Source organism: Ovis canadensis, chromosome X (assembly GCF_042477335.2).
Source record: "Ovis canadensis isolate MfBH-ARS-UI-01 breed Bighorn chromosome X, ARS-UI_OviCan_v2, whole genome shotgun sequence".
Lineage (NCBI taxonomy): Eukaryota > Metazoa > Chordata > Mammalia > Artiodactyla > Bovidae > Ovis > Ovis canadensis.
In genome coordinates, this window is record NC_091727.1 from 101,700,896 (window position 1) to 101,719,793 (window position 18,898).

General features: G+C 45.2%; 2 long non-coding RNA genes across 2 annotated transcripts; one reads left to right on the forward strand and one right to left on the reverse strand.

Moving 5' to 3' along the window:
- The first annotated feature begins 875 nt into the window (after positions 1-875).
- LOC138930456 (uncharacterized) lies at positions 876-8,048 on the forward strand. Its single transcript, XR_011446195.1, has 3 exons — positions 876-1,313; positions 1,665-1,746; positions 2,311-8,048. It is a non-coding gene; the product is annotated as an uncharacterized lncRNA (long non-coding RNA).
- LOC138930455 (uncharacterized) lies at positions 5,475-10,118 on the reverse strand. The gene is made up of 3 exons (XR_011446194.1): positions 8,919-10,118; positions 6,138-6,338; positions 5,475-6,010 (listed from the first exon to the last, which is right to left on the reverse strand). It is a non-coding gene; the product is annotated as an uncharacterized lncRNA (long non-coding RNA).
- Between the last annotated feature and the right edge of the window lie 8,780 nt (positions 10,119-18,898).

Sequence of the window (18,898 nt, forward strand, 5' to 3'; positions counted from 1 at the left end):
ACAAGTCCTCTGCATCTCTGCTCTGATACATCTCCATGTCCGTATCTAATATGAAGAACTCACATTTTGCCTGGAAGGAGTAAAACTTGGAAGGCTTCCTGGAGGGGGAGGTAATTGATCTAGGCCCGGGTAAATTGAATGTGCATGCTTTCCAAAGTCTAAGATGACAAGAAACAAAGCACAAGGTATGTGCAGAGGCCTAAGAAGTCGAGCTAGGCCTTGAGGGATGGACACGGCTATAGAAAGACGTAGGAATACGACCAGAGATTTCCTGACGTCAGCTTGGGCCTTGGGAAATGGCCAGTTTCCCGCCAGTAGACCTGCCTGAGAGGAATGGCCGTTCTCCCCGTCAATCATCGCAGGCCCACCAATGACGATGTTGGGAGGCGGGGGCGTGAGAGCGGGAGGAAGCCCTAGCGCGTGCCTAAGCGCGTGCCTGTCTGGATTGTGCTTCCGTAGACCGTTTTCCTCGGTTAGGATTTAACGTGGCGGCTCCCTTTCCGGAGATCGTAAAAGTGTAAGTTTTACTAACCTTACTCGTATTTGGCTGTCTGCGGTGTGAGTTGGAGAGTCGGGTAGATGGCGTGTCCTGATGGACACTTTGACAGACGTGTCTGCGGGCTCCTGGGTGGATGGCGGAGAAGACCTCTCAGGCACTTCCGGGGGGGTTGGTGTGGGGCATTATTGTAACGGCATGCTGAAACTTGAAGAAGATTTTCTTTGTTTAAATGTGGGTCTCGAAGCTTCCATCCCAGTTATGGTCTTAATGCTTTGTAGTGTTTGCGGCTTAAAGTGAGGGAAGGGCGGGTGCGTTTGGCTGGGTGGGTGGGGGCGCCGGACGGTCTGCCTGGTTGACTGGCGGCCGCCATGGAGCTGATTCTGCTTTCTGTTGTAGGGCGTTTGGGGTGGATATATCGCTGCCGGGGATTGGTCCAAATGTTGACCTTGGCCATTTTTGTGACCTCTCTTAACCATTGAGGGTATTTCTGTTATTTTCCACGTGAAACGAGACAGTAAGGCTCTGAGGGATCGCGTGCGGTGTTAGGACAGCTGACGGCCCTTGGCTGCCTTGGTGTTTTGTGGATAAGGGAAAGGGGAAGTTTGCCCCAGCCAGTCATGTTACGAGCTTCCAAGTTACCTAATTTTCCTGCAACTGTGTTCGGCTGTCCATCTGTAAGCAAGTCTCCTTGTAGATCTGTATAATCACTGTTTCCTTCAGGACCTGTGATGGAAAAATCTAGTACTGGCCAGCCTATGGGCCTGTAATGAGAAGAGAGTGGACCCGGAATTAGCTGTCCAGACCTGCCAGATGAGTAAGTGCTACCTTATGCTGTGTGGGGCCACAGATGCTGGGAGGAGGGTAGCATCCATCCCATCAGCTGTACCATTATTTAACATGGTGTTGAAATGTCTTCCCTGAGTCTCTAAGACAGGAACTTCCAACAATGTCAGGATCACTCCCTGAGCGCTGCTCAGACACTAGGTTTATAATCGATGCCTTTAACTAGTCAGTGGCATCTTTTTCCAGTTCACCCTGAGTGCCGTTCTTACAGACAGACTGAATTTATTAGAATGTCACATGTCCAGAAAGCCTGATCTTGCCATCCTCACATCAGAGCTCTGATCTGTCTTTTTATCCTTTTGGAAAACACTTGTAATACCAGGCAGAAGCAGGCTGGACTGGATGGGATTGTGAAAAACAAACTTCAGGAATCCAGAGACTGTGGGAGTGCTGTTTTCTTTCAGGTAGGGGAACATGGATTTGAATGTAATTTAGAGCCAGCTCTGTTTAGGAAAGGGGAGAAAGATGAGGCCTGTACACTGAGTGAGCGGCAGAGAATGATAGTCTGCCAGTCTATCCCCTCTGTAAGCGGGTGGGCGTTTACTTTGCAGGGGTCCTGGAGGTGTAGGCTAACAATTCAAGTAATATGCAGGTCAATACTTGACTAAATATTTACCCTTCCACAGTTTGTCGGGGTGTTTTTTGTTTGTTTGTTTGTTTTTTTGCTTTGCAGATGTTGCTGAGACAATACATCGTGTTTCATTCAAAATAAATTTTAGTGTCTGAGTCTGACCCTTTCTTACTGTCATCTTTGAGCCTCAGTTTCCACATTTGCAAAATGGGAATGACACCTTGCTCTCGGGGATATCTCTTGTGTGGTTTTTGTAAAGTGCTCAGCACGCAGGAGGTATGGAGGGAATTAGTACACCATTTCCAGAAAGTGGGAAGAGAACATTGTGGCTTCATTTAGCTCGTCTCCCTACCTGTCCAGACCCCCATTTCAACCAAACGTTTGTTTCCTTTCACAGGGCCAGCAGATTTCCTCAGATATTACTGGGCTGCTCTTTGGAAACCAGCCTCATTAATCCTGCTATGATGCCAAGAGGTAGCCCAGCAGCTCACACCTTGCCTTGCCCTGAGCCACTTTCTGTTCTGGCCATCTCTGACGCCTTATGCTGAAGCTGATGTGGCTCAGCACCAAGTTCAGGCACCAAGAAGGTGCTTGTTAACTGGCAGTGTGGGAAAGGTCTCCTCTCTTTCATTGTCTGTATAACGTTACTTCTTTCCTGGGCAGGGGTTAATTTGTTGAAAATGTGCGGAAGAGTTTTCACAGTTGGGGTGGGGGAAACGCGCCAAATAGAAATATGAACTCTTCTAAGGTGCATTCAGAGACACTTCTAACCTCCAGTTTCATAGAAACCTCGGGCTCCTCTGTTGCTTTATTAGCACGGGTTTTATCCGGAAGGAGGCATCACAGAACCTGAATTTCATTCACCGAAGGTTAAAAGGAAATCCACATTTCTTTGTGATTGGAAACTAAAGTGTGTAGTCTTTAGAGGGCATGTTTAAGGGCTCTTTGGTTATCCCTGTAATTGGTGAAATTACTTTAAAGCTGTGAAAGAGGGGGGTGGTGATAGTTTCCTACTCAGTGAAAACCTGAAGCCTGAGATACTTAGAGAAACCTGTCCTAGGCGCATGTGCCTTCACCAAGTGGCATGACGATGATCAAAACTGGCTTATTTCCTAGTCAAAACAGTTGTGAAACTTGAGGATAACCGTGAGGCCTTCTTCCCCTTCCATACACACTTGTTCCCACTGCCCATCAAAGTGAACCTGGCTGACTTCGTTGGAGGCAGGGGTCAAGAACACCTAAATGGATGGTTGAATAGGTAAATCTGCTGTGTATTGGCACTTAAAAATAAGTCACAAGGTTGAGGATTCCAAAAAGGTGACTCTCCAGCTGGTGACAGTCTCACAGATCAGGGCTCTCATGGAAAGAGAAGGTAATCCTCTTCTGAATTTGAGGTGGAATCTGGCTTGCTGGTTCCTTCCCAGGAATTCATTCCTAGGCCAGCCATGTCACTTAGGCTCATGAGACAGCACCTCAGTGAGTGTCTACTCACTCGTGGGAATGTTGATGTTCTATAAATTCTTGGTGGGAGGTATTCCTTTGGATACATACCACAAGTGGGATTGCTGGACTAGATGGTAGTTCTGTTTTTAATTTTTTGAGGGACGTTCATACTGTTTTCCATAGTAGCTGTACCAATTTAACCTTGAACTAAATGAGTTTCGTGAGCGGTGGTTAGGCCACTCTTGATTGTCGGTTCTTTTCAGGAGAAGTACTGTAGAGATTAGAGGCTCAGAGGGGAACGCACTTCCCTGATCAGGAAAGGTGGAGTGACTGACTACATAAGGACCTTGGTTGGGGTGCCTAAAGCCTAGAGGTGGGGAAGGGGCTGGGAAGAGTGACCCTCTATGGAGCTGCTCTCAGAGCACAAGGAGAAAGCTGGACAGGAGGACATAGGCCCTCAGTGTGAAAGGTGCATCGGGCTTTCTGTGGTCCAAGATGTCTGCTACCTATTTCTCAAGCCCTGGTACTGCCCGGCATCACTGCAGCACGGGGACTGAAGGTAATAGTGCACATCGCTGAGTGTGACATGAGAGTGGATTACTTCCTGGCCAAGGGGAGACTTTGATGATGAAGGCTTTACCCTATGCTACAGCCTTCCTCAGAATTTTGGACTTCGCTGTTAGAGATGTTCTTGTGTTCCTGCTCCCGTCTGTGCACTGCCTTAGGCTGTCGAAAGCGGCTCAGGAAAGGTGACCTTTCCCCCTCCTATACTGTGGCCTAGGGCAGTAATCTGGGGGCGTCTCCTGGGAGGCGCCCACTGATGTTGACTGCACTTGTTTGCGTAGACCGCTCAACTCTTCTGTTGGGACTACCTGTGGCCATGAAGAGGCACGTGAAAGTGAGCTGCTGTTGCTGCTGTGTTCTCCTGATATGGCAGCCAGACACTTCTTCCTTCAACACCCACACAGCTCAGGTGCCTTGCTAAAGTCCTAAGGAAGGCGCATATTGGCAATGGCAGCATGTGGGGCATGGGAAATGTTGAGTCTGGGGCAGAAGTTGGCCGTAGCCCGATGTCAGAATTCTGTGCCATTGTGCAGAGCGAGGGCACATTGGGATTCCCGAGGAGTCCCAAGTCTGTAGGAATGTGGTTGGAACTTTCCACGTTCGCTTTCTGCACTCTCCCACTGAGCACGCTCTGCACGTTGGTTGGAAGAAAGAGGTCCGATGGGTCTTGTCAATGAGCTGTGCATGAATCGGGGGCCATTTGCTTCTTCCGGGGCATATGGCGATGAGCCTGGATGTCCAGGAACCTCCCGAGTCAGTGCCCCCGCGGGATGGTGAAGCCCTTGTATTCCTCTTGCTGGAGAGGGCTACACCCCAGGCTGTACTGTCTCTCCCCACTGTGTATTTGCTGGAAAGCCTTTCTAGCAGAAAGGCTGGCTACTGGTGGCTCCTGTTCCATTTGGGTCTTCTTGGTGGTGGGGGGTGACAAGGCCTCAAGGGGACCTTCTCTGCACTCTCGAGGAAGAAGGTGGTGTTGGTAAACAGTGGAGGGAGAGTTCTGCATTGTTTGTGGTGGTGTGCTACTGGAGTGGGGGAGGGGAAAGGGGAGCACAATTTGGGGAGGGGAAAGGTCCCATGGTTTCCCCATTTCAGGCTTTTGCTTTCTGTTGATTAGGGAAATTTGTCCCCAGCAGGGCCAATAGCAGGAGGCTCTGAGAGTATACGGAAAGACTGACAGTGGCGAGGACAAGGGTCTTTGGTGTGACGACTGTGGTGGGCATTGTGGGTTCAGGGCTCTTTCTCCTGTCTCTTTTCTCCATTCTTGTGCCCTTCCTTTGGGTTAACACAGTGAGGGACAGAAGATAACAGTGGACCCTGACGGATATACTTTAAGAAAATAGGGCTTTCTTATAAACTAGGACATTTATCATGGGAACAGGATTATTGTCCGTTTCCCCAAGCGAATTGTGATTTTGTCTGCAAGTGAAGGCTTTGCTCTCTCTTCCTTCTTCTGTGTTGCCTAGACCCGTGAAAAATGGCTATTGTGGAAGGGGAGCTCTCTGTCCTGCTGTACTGTTGCACAGTATACAATCTAAGGGAGTTCTGAGAAGGAACTGCTGTTGCTTACACAATTTATTGTTTTTCTCCAGAGGTATTTTCTGCCCTTTTCTTGTAGCTTTATGGGCTCTTGTTCACTGCTTTTGCTGCCAGGTCCGTGAAGGAACACTCTTGGTTTGTCAAATTGCCAAGAGGCTTATTTCACTTACAGAAAAGTTTTGCATACATTGCAGAGAGTCAGAAATGGCAACCCATTGCCTGGAGAATCCCAGGGACAGAGGAGCCTGGTGGGCTGCCGTCTGCGGGGTCGCACAGAGTCGGACACAGCTGAAGTGATTTAGCAGCAGCAGAGTCAGACAAAGAACTGACCCACATTCCACAGTTTTTTAGGAAAGGCGAGAAAGAAGGCCTTGTCCCTTTTCAGCATGAGCAATTTAATTTTCCTTATTTTAGTTTCCCTTACAATGTGCTCCCCGTGAGATATCAGGTCCCCTGGGTATCTTCACCCTCCCTCCAAGTGCTGATTCTCAAGTCCTGGCCATAGTCAGACCTGTGCAGAGCACTTCCTCAAGAGGACCTTGTGGAAACAGCACCTGAAGGACAAGTAAAAGGGATGAGTGACTGGTTATCCTCTAGGAGGTTTGTACCCATACATATGTCCTCAGGGGGAATTCTCTGTGATCAATAGGATCACTTGGGATGAGGATGAAAACTACAAACCTTGTTTAGAGATGGTTTAAATTGCTCTGCTGATGTCAGCAGTCTGCTGGCAAGTGGAGCTGAACTTCATCTCTCACCGTCCCCTTCTCAAGTGCTCTGAAGGAGCAGAGATATGATCTCCAATTGGCAGAGGTCCGATTTCTGTGTCTTGTGGTGCACAGGACCTGCTAGAATACTTGGTAGGAGGCAAGGACTCAGATCCTGCAGAGTTTTAAGTATGGAATTTAGTGTGCAGCTCTGTCAAAAAGGGTGGACAGAATGAGCAAAATATGTGCATTCCTGTACAATTTGAATGGTCTCTTCATCCCTCTGGACATGAATTTGCCCTCCCAGTCCACTATGCTGACTCCAGCATGCACACAAAATGAGTTACCAGGCCATCTCACAGTTTAGATTTGGGTTGGCTTTCTGAGCGTCCTTCGCTTCTCCTTATTCATGTGCAAGCCTACTGTACTACTTCTTAGCAGCTTTGGGAAAGAACAGCAGTGGGCTCACTTCAGTGAATCCTAAGGAGATTCACTGGTTTACTCAGCCTCTCCCTATCAGTCAGACAAAGCACCTTCCAGAATGCTGAAAGGCCTGTTGTAGATTTTCCTCTAGTAGACTGTCAGAGTACTGAGCCACAGGATATAGGAGATAGTTAAAGCTGGGAACCAAGCACCTGTGCTTGGACCTCTGGACCCCAGAACTGATGTGTACTGAAAAGGCTAAGAGGGTAGATCTTACTGTTATGTTTTTATTACCAGATAATAATAAATCATGAAGGTGGGATGAAACTTCAGAGCGGATGGGTGTGTTTACGATATAGATTATGGAGATGCTTTATGGATGTATACTTATCTCCAGACTCATTAGATTGTATACATTAAATGTGTACATTTTTTGGATGTCAGTCATTCCTCATTCCTCAATAAAGGGGTTTAAAAAAATAATAAAAAAGACCCTTCCGTGATCACAAATGAGTGCCCTCCCTCCAAGTGTTTTTAGATTTTAGAACTGAGAGGGAAGAATATTTCTCCTTGGGGAAATGGGTAATGCCATTTACAGCTTCTGTATTATGGGTTTGCCTTGGTTTTTCTGTGGATACCTAGTATTTGCATTAGTGGTGTATAAGGTTAACCTTTAGTCCGTAGGATTTTGAATTTCATAGAATCACAGCAGTTCTACAGAAGTCGCCAACTTCATGTGGAGGACTTCGGCTCAAGGAGTGACCCTGTGACATCAGCGAGTTGTCATTTGACCAGAAATTGACTTTGGGGTATTGTGCCTTTGGGAATGGCTTGGACTTTGGGTTGTTTTCATTTTCTATAATGTATGCTTTTGTGCTTACTCAAGAAATCTTTAAAAATTTTATACCCATGGGGGCATGTCAAAGTGCGTGTGTGCTGTACGTCTGTTCCACAGGGAGGAAGGCACTGTCTCAGGCTCATTGGTCTCTCTAGCAGGCCTCTTTTCTCTGAGACCTTCCCACAGCCTTCTATTTGCTGTGTCACTGAGTTTCCTGGCCAGAGCTACTTGATTTGGTATACTTCTCATCTTATCCTAGTTGAGCCAGTAATACTTTTGTTATAGTTTGGGACTAGACCCGCAAGAATGAGTGAGAGCCTGCAAAGGTTCACTAGTAACCTTCTACTGCAGAGAATATAAAAAGACATACTGTTGGGACGTCCCCAGCAGTCCAGTGGTTAAGACTCTGTGCTTCCAATATAGTGGAGAGGGGTTCAATCCCTGGTGGGGGAGGTAAGATCCCACATGCTGCACTGCACGGCCAAAAAAAAAAAAAAAAAAAAGACATACTGCTGAGTTTCCCTGAGCTAGCCTCATTTCTGTGTCTTTAAAATGTATTTGTTGCTTAAGTTTCTTGTATTTTGTTAAATACTTGTGTTCTTGCAATAAAATTCATTTGCTTCAGAAGCTCTCACTTGTATGTTTTTCTTATTCTCAGTGAACACCAGCATGATCAAGAAAGCTGCGGCTCTGTCATGTGCATTGTCACCTGAACCGGGGCGGAGCTCTAAGCTCTGGAGTCTGATGCATTAAGAACAGGAGCGGGTGGCAAGGGGATAGGGTCTCCAGGCCATGCTACAAGTTCCCCGCTTTGTAAAGCTCGCCCCTTTGTTTAGGGAAGTATTCCCCATAATGTTAGTCACTCAGTCGTGTCCGACTCTGTGCGACCCCATGGACTGTAGCCCGCCAGGCTCCTCTGTCCTTGGGATTCTCCAGGCAAGAATACTGGAGTGGGTTGCCATTCCCTTCTCCAGGGGATCTTCCCAACCCAGGGATCGAACCCTGGTCTCCTGCATTACAAGCAGATTGTTTACCATCCAAGCCACCTGGGAAGCCCGATCCCCTAAAGGTAGCAGGTTATCTAATACCTCCCTATGAGAAGTGATACTTTTAGCCACTTCATGAAGGCCATGAATGCATGTTTGGGGATCGTGGAGAAATCTGATACTCCCGAGGGCAAGCAGAGGTAGGGTGACCAGCATGGTTTTATAGAAGATTAGTTCAGAATTCAGTAGGACCAAACTAGAAGCAGCAAGCACACAATTAATTCCTGCTGAAGTCTGCATTAGCATCTCGGTCCTTTGTGCCTGAGACATCTTTTATTACGCCACACCACTAGGTCTTACAAAGACTTTGTAATAGCAGAATTAAATCAGCCAAGTGGGTAGAATTTTTTGGCATTGTTTATTCTTTAAACATAACAACACACTTTCCAGTTCTAACTGGAATTAGACATGCAATTAACTAAAATTGCAGGTCTTACGTATAACTTACCATGGTTTAAACATTTCAGCAGGGACTTCCCCGGTGGTCCAGTGGCTGAGACTCCATGCTTCCAATGCAGGGTGCCCATGTTCGATCCGAGGTTGGGAAAATAGATTCCACATGCCACAACTAAGACCCAGTGCAGCCAAATTAATAAATATTAAAAAAAAAAAACACTTTCCCCCCAAATCGCCTTACTGTGGTCAGTAACCCCCCTCTCCACCCCCACAGGAAAGGAGAAGTCTGTTCTGCCTGTAGATCTTCAGGGTGCCTGGGTGTCATAAAGATCTTGGGCTGAAGGTGGCAGCAATTCTGTTCTTGCCACTCAGTCTAGAGGGCCCCAAGCTTCCATGTCTCATTTCCTGCCCGAGAGGTTCATCAGGATGCAGAGCTCAGATTACTTCTCCTTTGCTCTAATTGCAGCTGGAACTTTATATCCCTTTTATTATTCTCTCCTGCTACAGAACAAGTCTCACAAAAGACTGTAAGCCATCTCCCACTGGCCCTATTTCAGGTCAGTGGGTATGATTTTACCTGAGGTAGACTGCCAAACACCGGAGAAGGCAATGGCACCCCACTCCAGTACTCTTGCCTGGAAAATCCCATGGACGGAGGAGCCTGGAAGGCTGCAGTCCATAGGGTCGCGAAGAGTCGGACACGACTGAGCAACTTCAATTTCACTTTTCACTTTCATGCATTGGAGAAGGAAATGGCAACCCACTCCAGTGTTCTTGCCTGGAGAATCCCAGGGACAGGGGAGCCTGGTGGGCTGCCATCTATGGGGTCGCACAGAGTCGGACACAACTGAAGCGACTTAGCAGCTGCCAAACACCGTGAAATCCCACTACCATTCTGATCTTAATTGACACGCCAAGCCTCACCAGCGCTTTCCTGGAGGCGGGCCCAGGGCAGAGGTGGGCGGGGCCGTGAGCCATACTGGCGCCTGTACAGGCACCGCCCTCCTGAGCAGATGGTTGCTAGTGCACAGGCGCAGTATGGAGGCGGAGCTAGGGCTGAAGGGGCGGAAGAAGAGGGTTGGGGAGGGGTGGAGCTAGTGGGCGTAAGGAGGCGGGATCAGAAACGAGGGGCGGGGCCTAGGTTTCCCCAGGCGGGCGGGGGGTGTAGGGCAGGGGCCAGGGCCCAGGGGAGGAGCCCAGAACTCTGCGTCTTACAGGATGGCGGCGAGGCCCGCTGCACCTGGAGCAGAGGAGTCAGCCAGGTGCCCACCCTCCTTGCCGAGCCCGCCCCTCACTTGTCCTTCTGAGTTCCTTGGCTTGCATGAGGTTCTGTGAACACATTTCCCTGCTTATTCATGCATCTCTCAGACAGATTATTGGCACCTACGCTGCCGATGTTGCCTGCAACATTAATGGGAAAGTCCCAAATACTAGTCAGCATAATCCAGAGCAGCATGTTCAAAGAGTGCACCGTGACCAGGGAATGTAAGGAAGATTGAATGCTAAGAAATCTCTTAATTTTCTGTATTAAAAGACTAAAAGAAAATAATCATCTGGTCATCTGCATCAGCTTTGAAAAGATAAAAATGAAGGGTTATCTGATGTTACCAGAGGCATTTGCTTTTAGTCTATTACCAATACCAGAAAATCAAATTACCACTCAGATCATTAAGTTACTTTCTCTGACATCATCATCACATATATGTACATAATTCACTGTTTACTTAGGGCAATGGCACACCAATTTCTTTCACAAATCATGTGTTTTTTATGAGACAGTGCTACAGGTCAACCTCTCTGGATACCCACGACAGCTCAACCCGAAGAGGATGTGACTCTTGTTCCAAAGGAAAATATGTAATTAACTAACCTGTTTGGAGTTGGGATTTCAGTTGAACTCTTACTTAATATATTGCACATATGTTGGAACATTTAAGGAAATCTTAGTTTTACAGATTTTATAAGTTTACTTTAAAAAAATAGGTTTGGTATTCATGAAGGTTTTACTCACTGCCTGCTTTATTGCCCCTCCCAAATCTGTTCTTCCTCTGTCTTCTTCCCCTATGTAAATGAAAGTTCTTTTCTTCATATTGCTTAGGCCAAGCACCTTGGCATCCTCCTTGACGCCTCTGTTTCTTTCACGTCCCACACTAACTGCATCAGCAAATCCTCAGCTCTGCTTTCAACGTATAAGCAAAGGGCTGCACATCCAGGAACAGGAGGAATTGCTGTGGCCTTTTTTTTTTTTCAGTCAGTTTACCACAGTCTGTATGGGTAAATATGAGCCAATACCTAGAAGCAGAGTCCCATAAGCAGAATACGGACTCATAAAAAGACATGAGCTAATATATAGAAACAAAGTCAGTAGGTAAGGTGTGTGCTTACTGAAGGTGTATGAATCCCTTCTAATCCACTAGGGTAGACACAGAATCAAAAATGGCTGTAAAGGAAACATCTGTGGATTTGCAAGGGGTTAGAATTTCAGCTCAGTGTGCTCTCTCCATATCCTAAGAGGAGCAGAAAATAAAAGGAATCTCCTTTCTACCTCCAGGAGAGTAGAGGAGAAAATAAGCATATAGCCCACAACTTGAATGTTGTGCAAAGTTCAGATGCAGGGGTAGAGTTTTAGACCACTGTTTGGGATCAGTACAAGTTTGTGATTGATGGAAGAAATTTTCACAATTGAGGTATGGGGAAATCATTCTGGCTTATATGTGATTTAGCTTGAACTTTATGCTAACCAGAACAGCCTGTCTTATGACCTGATTATCATGCAGTGTACATCTGCTTTAGCCATTAAGAAAAGAATTCATTATCCAGAAGTAAAGTATGTCCACTTTGAAGGTAGGGATAAATGCTACCCTCTCCTATGATGCTTATGCAAGTATTCCTTTAAAGATAAGTTTTTCTTCCCAGATACCAAGGTCCTGCTGATTCACTCTTGTACGTGCTAATCTATCCCTTTTGAAATCTTGAAGGAATGTACCCCTGCATGTTTCTCTTTGATGGTTCTTTGTTCTGAAAAGACACAAAACTGTGATGAAAACCAGGCTTCTCCAGCACAGCTTCTGAGAGTTACTGATAAGCTGTTCCCTAGGCTATAGTCCTCGGTTTGGTTCAAAGAAAACTCTTTTCTATTTCTATCCCTGTTACAGATCGTTTTATCGGTTATTTGTGTTGACATGATGATAAATAAGGCATGGCTTGGCACCATCTGAGTTAGAAGTGGTAACGTGATATGGACTAGCGTTCTGAGCAGGTTCAGAATATTGGTTCCTGTTTTGGTTCCAGTATTCATAGAAAGGACAACCTCCCCTCCCCCACCCAAAAGGACTGGTCATCACGGTAGTGCTTTGTTCTTTGGCAATCTCTTTCATTGGAGGCACTAAGAACACTTTGAAAATACACCTCTGTGAGGTTATCTACAAGACCTTCTAGAAATAACACCCCCCAAAGATGTCCTTTTCATTATAGGGGACTAGAATGCCAAAGTAGGAAGTCAAGAAACACTTGGAGTAACAGGCAAATTTGGCCTTGGAGTACAGAATGAAGCAGGGCAAAGGCTAATAGAGTTCTGCCAAGAGAACGCACTGGTCATAGCAAACACCCTCTCCCAACAACGCGAGAGGAGACTCTACACATGGTCCTCACCAGATGGTCAATCCCAAAATCAGATTGATTCTATTCTTTGCAGCCAAAGATGGAGAAGCTCTATACAGTCAGCAAAAACAAGACCAGGAGCTGACTGTGGCTCAGATCATGAACTCCTTATTGCCAAATTCAGACTGAAATTGAAGAAAGTTGGGAAGACCACTAGACCATTCAGCAATGACCTAAATCAAATCCCTTATGACTATACAGTGGAAGTGAGAAATAGATTTAAGGGACTAGATCTGATACATAGAGTGCCAGATGAAGTATGGACAGAGGTTTGTGACATTGTACAGGAGAGAGGAATCAAGACCATCCCCAAGAAAAAGAAATGCACAAAAGCAAAATGGCTGTCTGAAGAGTCCTTACAAATAGCTGTGAAAAGAAGAGAAGCGAAAAGCAAAGGAGAAAAGGAAATATAAACCCATTTGAATGCCGAGTTCCAAAGAACAGCAAGGAGAGCTAAGAAAGCCTTCCTCAGTGATCAATGCAAAGAAATAGAGGAAAACAATAGAATGGGAAAGACTAGAGATCTCTTCAAGAAAATTAGAGATACCAAGGGAACATTTCATGCAAAGATGGGCTTGATAAAGAAGGGGATGACAGAGGATGAGATGGTTGGATGGCATCACCGACTCAATGGACATGGGCTTGGGTGGACTCCGGCAGTCTACCAGTGGACAGGGAGGCTTGGTATGCTGTGGTTCATGGGGTCCCAAAGAGTCGGACACGACTGAGTGACTGAACTGAGCTGAACTCACGTTATCTATACTATTTTCTCATGGGAAATTCCTTCATATTGTGAACAATGGATCATGAGAACAAAATGGTTCACTGAGAATCTTAGGATATAGACTCAGAGTGGCCTTGGATATCTTCTAGTGCTATAGCCTGACTTGTGTAACCACTCCTCACCCCAATTAGTCTTTTCAAGACTTAACTCTAACGTGATTATATTTGAGTATAGAAAGTTTTGGAGATGGATTTAAAAGACGTCATGAGGGGGGAGTCTTAATCCAACAGGATTGATGGCCTTAGAAGAAGAGGAAAAGAGAGAGCGAGAGATCTCTTTCTGCCTACACACACTGAGGAAAGGCCGTGTGAGGACATAGGGAGAAGGCAATCATATGCTGGCGCCTTAATCTTGGAGTTAACAGCCTCCAAATTTGTGAGAAATAGATTTCTGTAGTTTCAGCTACCTAGTCTATGATTCTTTGTTTTGACAATCTGAGCTAAGACACCTAATCTAGGGTTTTCTTAACTGTGATCTGGAAAATGCTGTTGTGCCTGGACTGTTAGTAGGTCTTGGTTCTATGGTCAAACGCCTTTGAGAATGTTGCATAATATTAACATCTATTGCTAGTTCACAACTTGCATTAGTCTATTAAAGGCTTTCAGAGCCCGAGAGTGAGGAAACCTGGTTACGTTGTTGGAGAAGCACCTTTTAACATGTACATCACAGATTTCTTACATGGGGCCTGTGGAAGCCCTGGGGGATTGTTTTTGTTCTTGTTTCACACCTGTGCAGGCCTTGACTTTGCTAACTCCACACCTACTGAACCAGAATCCCTAGGGGCAGAGTGCCCCCGATTATGAATGACTAAAAGCATACAGAGTTTTGTGGAGCTGAGTTTGGGAACTACTATTCTAGGACAACCCTCTCATGTTATAGGCGACGAAATTAAGATCCTTGTAGGGAAATTGCTTGCCCAAGCGTGAGCACAGAGCAAATATTTGGACCATCTCCCCCTCCACCATAAATAACACCTGAGGTTTTTGATATTTCTCCCAGAAATCATGATTCCAGCTTGTGTTTCATCCGGCCCGGCATTTCGCATGACGTACCCTGCCTATAAGTTAAATAAGCAGGTTGACAATACACAGCCTTGACGTACTCCTTTCCCAATCTTGAACCAGTCTGTCGTTCCATGTCCGGTTCTAACTGTTGCTTCTTGACCTGCATACAGATTTCTCAGGAGGCAGGTAAGGTGGTCTGGTATTCCCATCTCTTTCAGAATTTTCCACATTTTGTTGTGATCCACACAGTGAAAGGTGTTGGAATAGTCAATAAAGCAGAAGTAGATGTTTTCATGGAACTCTCTTGCTTTTTTGATGATCCAACAGATGTTGGCAATTTGATCTCTAGTCCCTCTGCCTTTTCTATATCCAGCTTGAACTTCTGGAAGTTCATAGTTCACGTACTGTTGAAGCCTGGCTTGGAGAATCTTGAGCATTACTTTGCTAGTGTGTGAGATGAGTGCAACTGTGCAGTACTTTGGACATTGTTTGGCATTACCTTTCTTTGGGATTGGAATGAAACTGACCTTTTCCAGTCCTGTAGCCACTGCTGAGTTTTCCAAATTTGCTGGCATATTGAGTGCAGCACTTTCACACCATCATCTTTTAGGATTTGAAACAGCTCAGCTGGAATCCCATCACCTCCACTAGTTTTGTTCATAATGATGTTTCCTAAGGTCCACTCGATATTCCAGCATGTCTGGCTCTAGATGAGTGGTCACACCATCGTGGTTATCTTGGTCATTAAGCTCTCTTTGTATGATTCTTCAGTGTATTCTTGCCACCTCTTCTTAATATCTTCTGCTTCTGTTAGGTCCATAGCATTTCTGTCCTTTATTGTGCCCATCTTTGCATGAAACGTTCCCTTGGCATCTCTAATTTTTTTGAAGAGAGCTCTAGTCTTTCCCATTCTATTGTTCTCCTCTGTTTCTTTGCATTGATCACTTAGGAAGGCTTTCTTATCTCTCCTTGCTATTCTTTGGAGCCCTGCATTCAGATGGGTATATCTTTCCTTTCCTCCTTTGCCTTTAGCTTGTCTTTTTTTTCTCAGCTATTTGTAAGGACTGCTCAGACAACCATTTTGCCTTTTTGTATTTCTTCTTCTTGGGGATGATCTTGATCACTGCCTCCTGTACAATGTCATAAACCTCTGACCCTAGTTCTTCAGGCAGTCTTTCTTTCAGATCTAATCCTTTGAAACTTATTTGTCCCTTCCACTGTATAATCCTAAGAGAGTTTATTTAGGTCATACCTGAATGGTCTAGTTGTTTTCCCTACTTTCTTCAATTTAAGTCTGAATTTGGCAATAAGGAGTTCATGATCTGAGCCACAGTCAGCTTCCGGTCTTGTTTTTGCTAACGGTATAGAGCTTCTCCATCTTCAGCTGCAAAGAATATAATCAACCTGATACCAGTATTGACCATCTGGTGATGTCCATGTGTATAGTCATCTCTTGTGTTGTTGAAAGAGGGTGTTTGCTATGACCAGTGCGTTCTCTTGGCAAACATTGCTGGGAGAAATTTCAATAACCTCAGATATGCATATGACACCATCCTTATGGCAGAAAGTGAAGAGGAATTGAAGAGCCTCTTGATGAAGTTGAAAGAGGAGAGTGAAAAACCTGGGGTAAATCTCAACATTCAGAAGACTAAGAACATGTCATCCTATGCCATCACTTCATGGAAAATAGATGGGGAAACAATGGACACACTGACAGACTATTTTCTTGGGCTCCAAAATCACTGCAGATGGTGACTGCAGCCATGGAATTAAAAGACGCTTGCTCCTTAGAAGAAAAGCTATGACCAACCTAGACAGCATATTAAAAAGCAGAGACATTATTTTCTGACAAAGGTTCATCTAGTCAAAGCTATGGTTTTTCCAATGGTCATGTATGGATGTGAGAGTTGGACCATAAAGAAAGCTGAGTGCTGAAGAATTGATGCTTTTGAACTGTGGTGTTGGAAAAGACTCTTGAGAGTCCCTTGGACTGAATGGAGTCCAACCAATCCATCCTAAAGGAAATCAGTCCTGAATATTCATTGAGAGGACTGATACTGAAGCTGAAACTCCAATCCTTTGGCCCCCTGATGGGAAGAACTGAGTCACTGGAAAAGACCTTGATGCTGGGAAAGATTGAAGGTGGGAGGAGAAGGGGAAGACATGAGGATGAGATGGTTGGATGACGTTACTGACTCAATGGACATGAGTTTGGGCAAGCTCCAGGAGTTGGTGATGGACAGGGAGGCCTGGTGTGTTGCAGTCCATGGGGTCACATAGAGTCAGACAGGACTGAGGAACTAAACTGAACTAAACTGAAAAATAACCTCTAGGTGGCAGTCTGTGTCTTCGTTTTAGTCTGTGCCTGCACAGGTGAAGAAGTTGAATGGTTACTGAATCCATTTGAGTCTTGAAATACAACAGTTTTGTATTTCGTGAATCAGTGCTGCAGATGAAGCATCTGCTGGGGTGTTTATTGTATTCCTCACAGGCCAGGTCTCTGGCCTGGGAAGAGGAGAACTGAGGGCAAGAGAAGTCTAGATTAGGAAAGGAGAGGTGAAGGGTACCTTTCCTGTAGAGCCTACTCTGCCCGCAGTGCCATCTCCTAAATCTTGAGATGGGCAGAGATATATGTCAGGTTGAGACAGCTAGTTTTCCCAAGCCATCCTTCTGTTGATATATTCTTTAAGAATGCATATTTAAAAAATATATCTGATGATGGGTCATTTAGAGAGATGCCTCTTGAAAGTCTGTCATTTTGAGATCCTTTTTTCTTGTCCCTGCTACTCTTCATCAGCATCCTAGAATATTTGGAGAGTTCCAGCCTCTCCCAGGCCAATACTAGGGTTCCAGTCTTATATCTGCTACTAACTTCCAGAGTGACCTTAGGCAAATCTCCTTCCCTTCTTCAGTCTCTGTTTAATCATCTAATTTATTTGCATTAAACTCCTTCTGTAAATCAGTGCCTATTTGGATGATGGCTAATACTTAATTTCAGTGACTCTAATAATTTATTTTTTAAATGACTTTGTTTTTTGGTTGTGCTGGGTCTTCAGTTTTTGGTTGTGCTGCATGTGAGCTTTCTCTAGTTGCAGAGAGTGAGGGCTACTCTTTGTTGTGGTGCATGGGTCTCTCACTGCAGTGGCTTCTGGTTGTGGAACACAGGTTCTAGGCGCACAGGCTTCAGTAGTTGCCACATGTGGGCTTGGTAGTTGTGGCACATGGGCTTAGTTGTTCCACAGCATGTGAAATCTTCCTGGACCAGGGATCAAACCTGTGTCCTCTGCATTGATAGGCAGATTCTTATCCACTGTACTACCAAGGAAGCCCAGTGACTCTAATAATTTATGTTGAGCAAGATAAACACACACACACACACACACAGATACACACACAGAGGAAACCGCATACGTGGGTTTCCAATACCTGTTACATACTTATTAAGAGCTTCCCTCTTTTTTTAGTATCATCAGGGGAGAAGTCCAGAAGTATAGCAGGCTCTAGACACAGAGCTCCAGTTCCACTTCTTTGTGATTCCCTTGTATCCATCATCCTCCATGATTTGGCTTCATTGTCAGGCTCTTGGCAAGATGGCTACAGCAGTTCCCAGGAGTCACATCCAGATCTAACAATTTCCACAGGGAAAACAAAAGGACCACCCCTCTGCATTTAGTTCTTAGGAGAGAACAAACATTTCTTAGAAGCACCCTAGTACACTTTTCACATCTCACTGGTCCCGACTGAAGCATATTTCCATTTCTTTTTCACACGCTGACAAAGGGAATGATAGAATCCTGAAGAGCTTGCACTAATCTTTTTCCGGGAAAGGAAGTACTGAAATTAACTGTTTATTAACTCTCTTTTGTCCCCAAGTTGGAAAGATAAAATGCTATGGTGCAAAGATGAAGTCATTCCTAATGAGAAGTATTAAATGGTCATTTTCGTGATATGATTCAATAATTGCTGTCCATTTATTCTATCCCATGGGCCCTATGTATTTATGTGCAGAGGGAAAGGGGCCACCTCATGGAGATGGTAATATTATTTACTGTCCAAAGATGCTGTCATCCTTCTAGATTGACTAAAGGTATATTATCCAGGGATGGCAAGTGAGATGCAGTGTCATTTAAGGAATAGAGTTAAATGGAAAGAGTAGTAGGCATTCATGAATTTTATTTACAGTGGTGAGCTCAGGCAGCAGGCTGTGATTCTGTTTTCTGGGTTATCTAATGCAAACCTGGACCAGATGCTAGCCTGTTACATATGGTATTGAGTGGTTTGAAGGCTACTGGCATAATGTAGGGGGGGAAATTCAAAACTTCTGAACATGAGAGTACTGTATTGAATCTTAAGAGGGTCTACCCATTCACTGCTAACTTTGCCCTCCAAAGAAATTAAAGCATCTTTCCTGTAACCCTTACCTTGAGAAATTAGTGGGTGAGGGAAGCATCAAAAGCTTGCAAAAGCACTTCTGCTGAGACTGAGTTTGCCATTAAGTAGATGCCATTGAAATGGGCTCTCTGATTTGTAGCATATTGGAGAGGGCCAGGCATAGATGAGTTTAGGTGGTGACAGTTAACATCA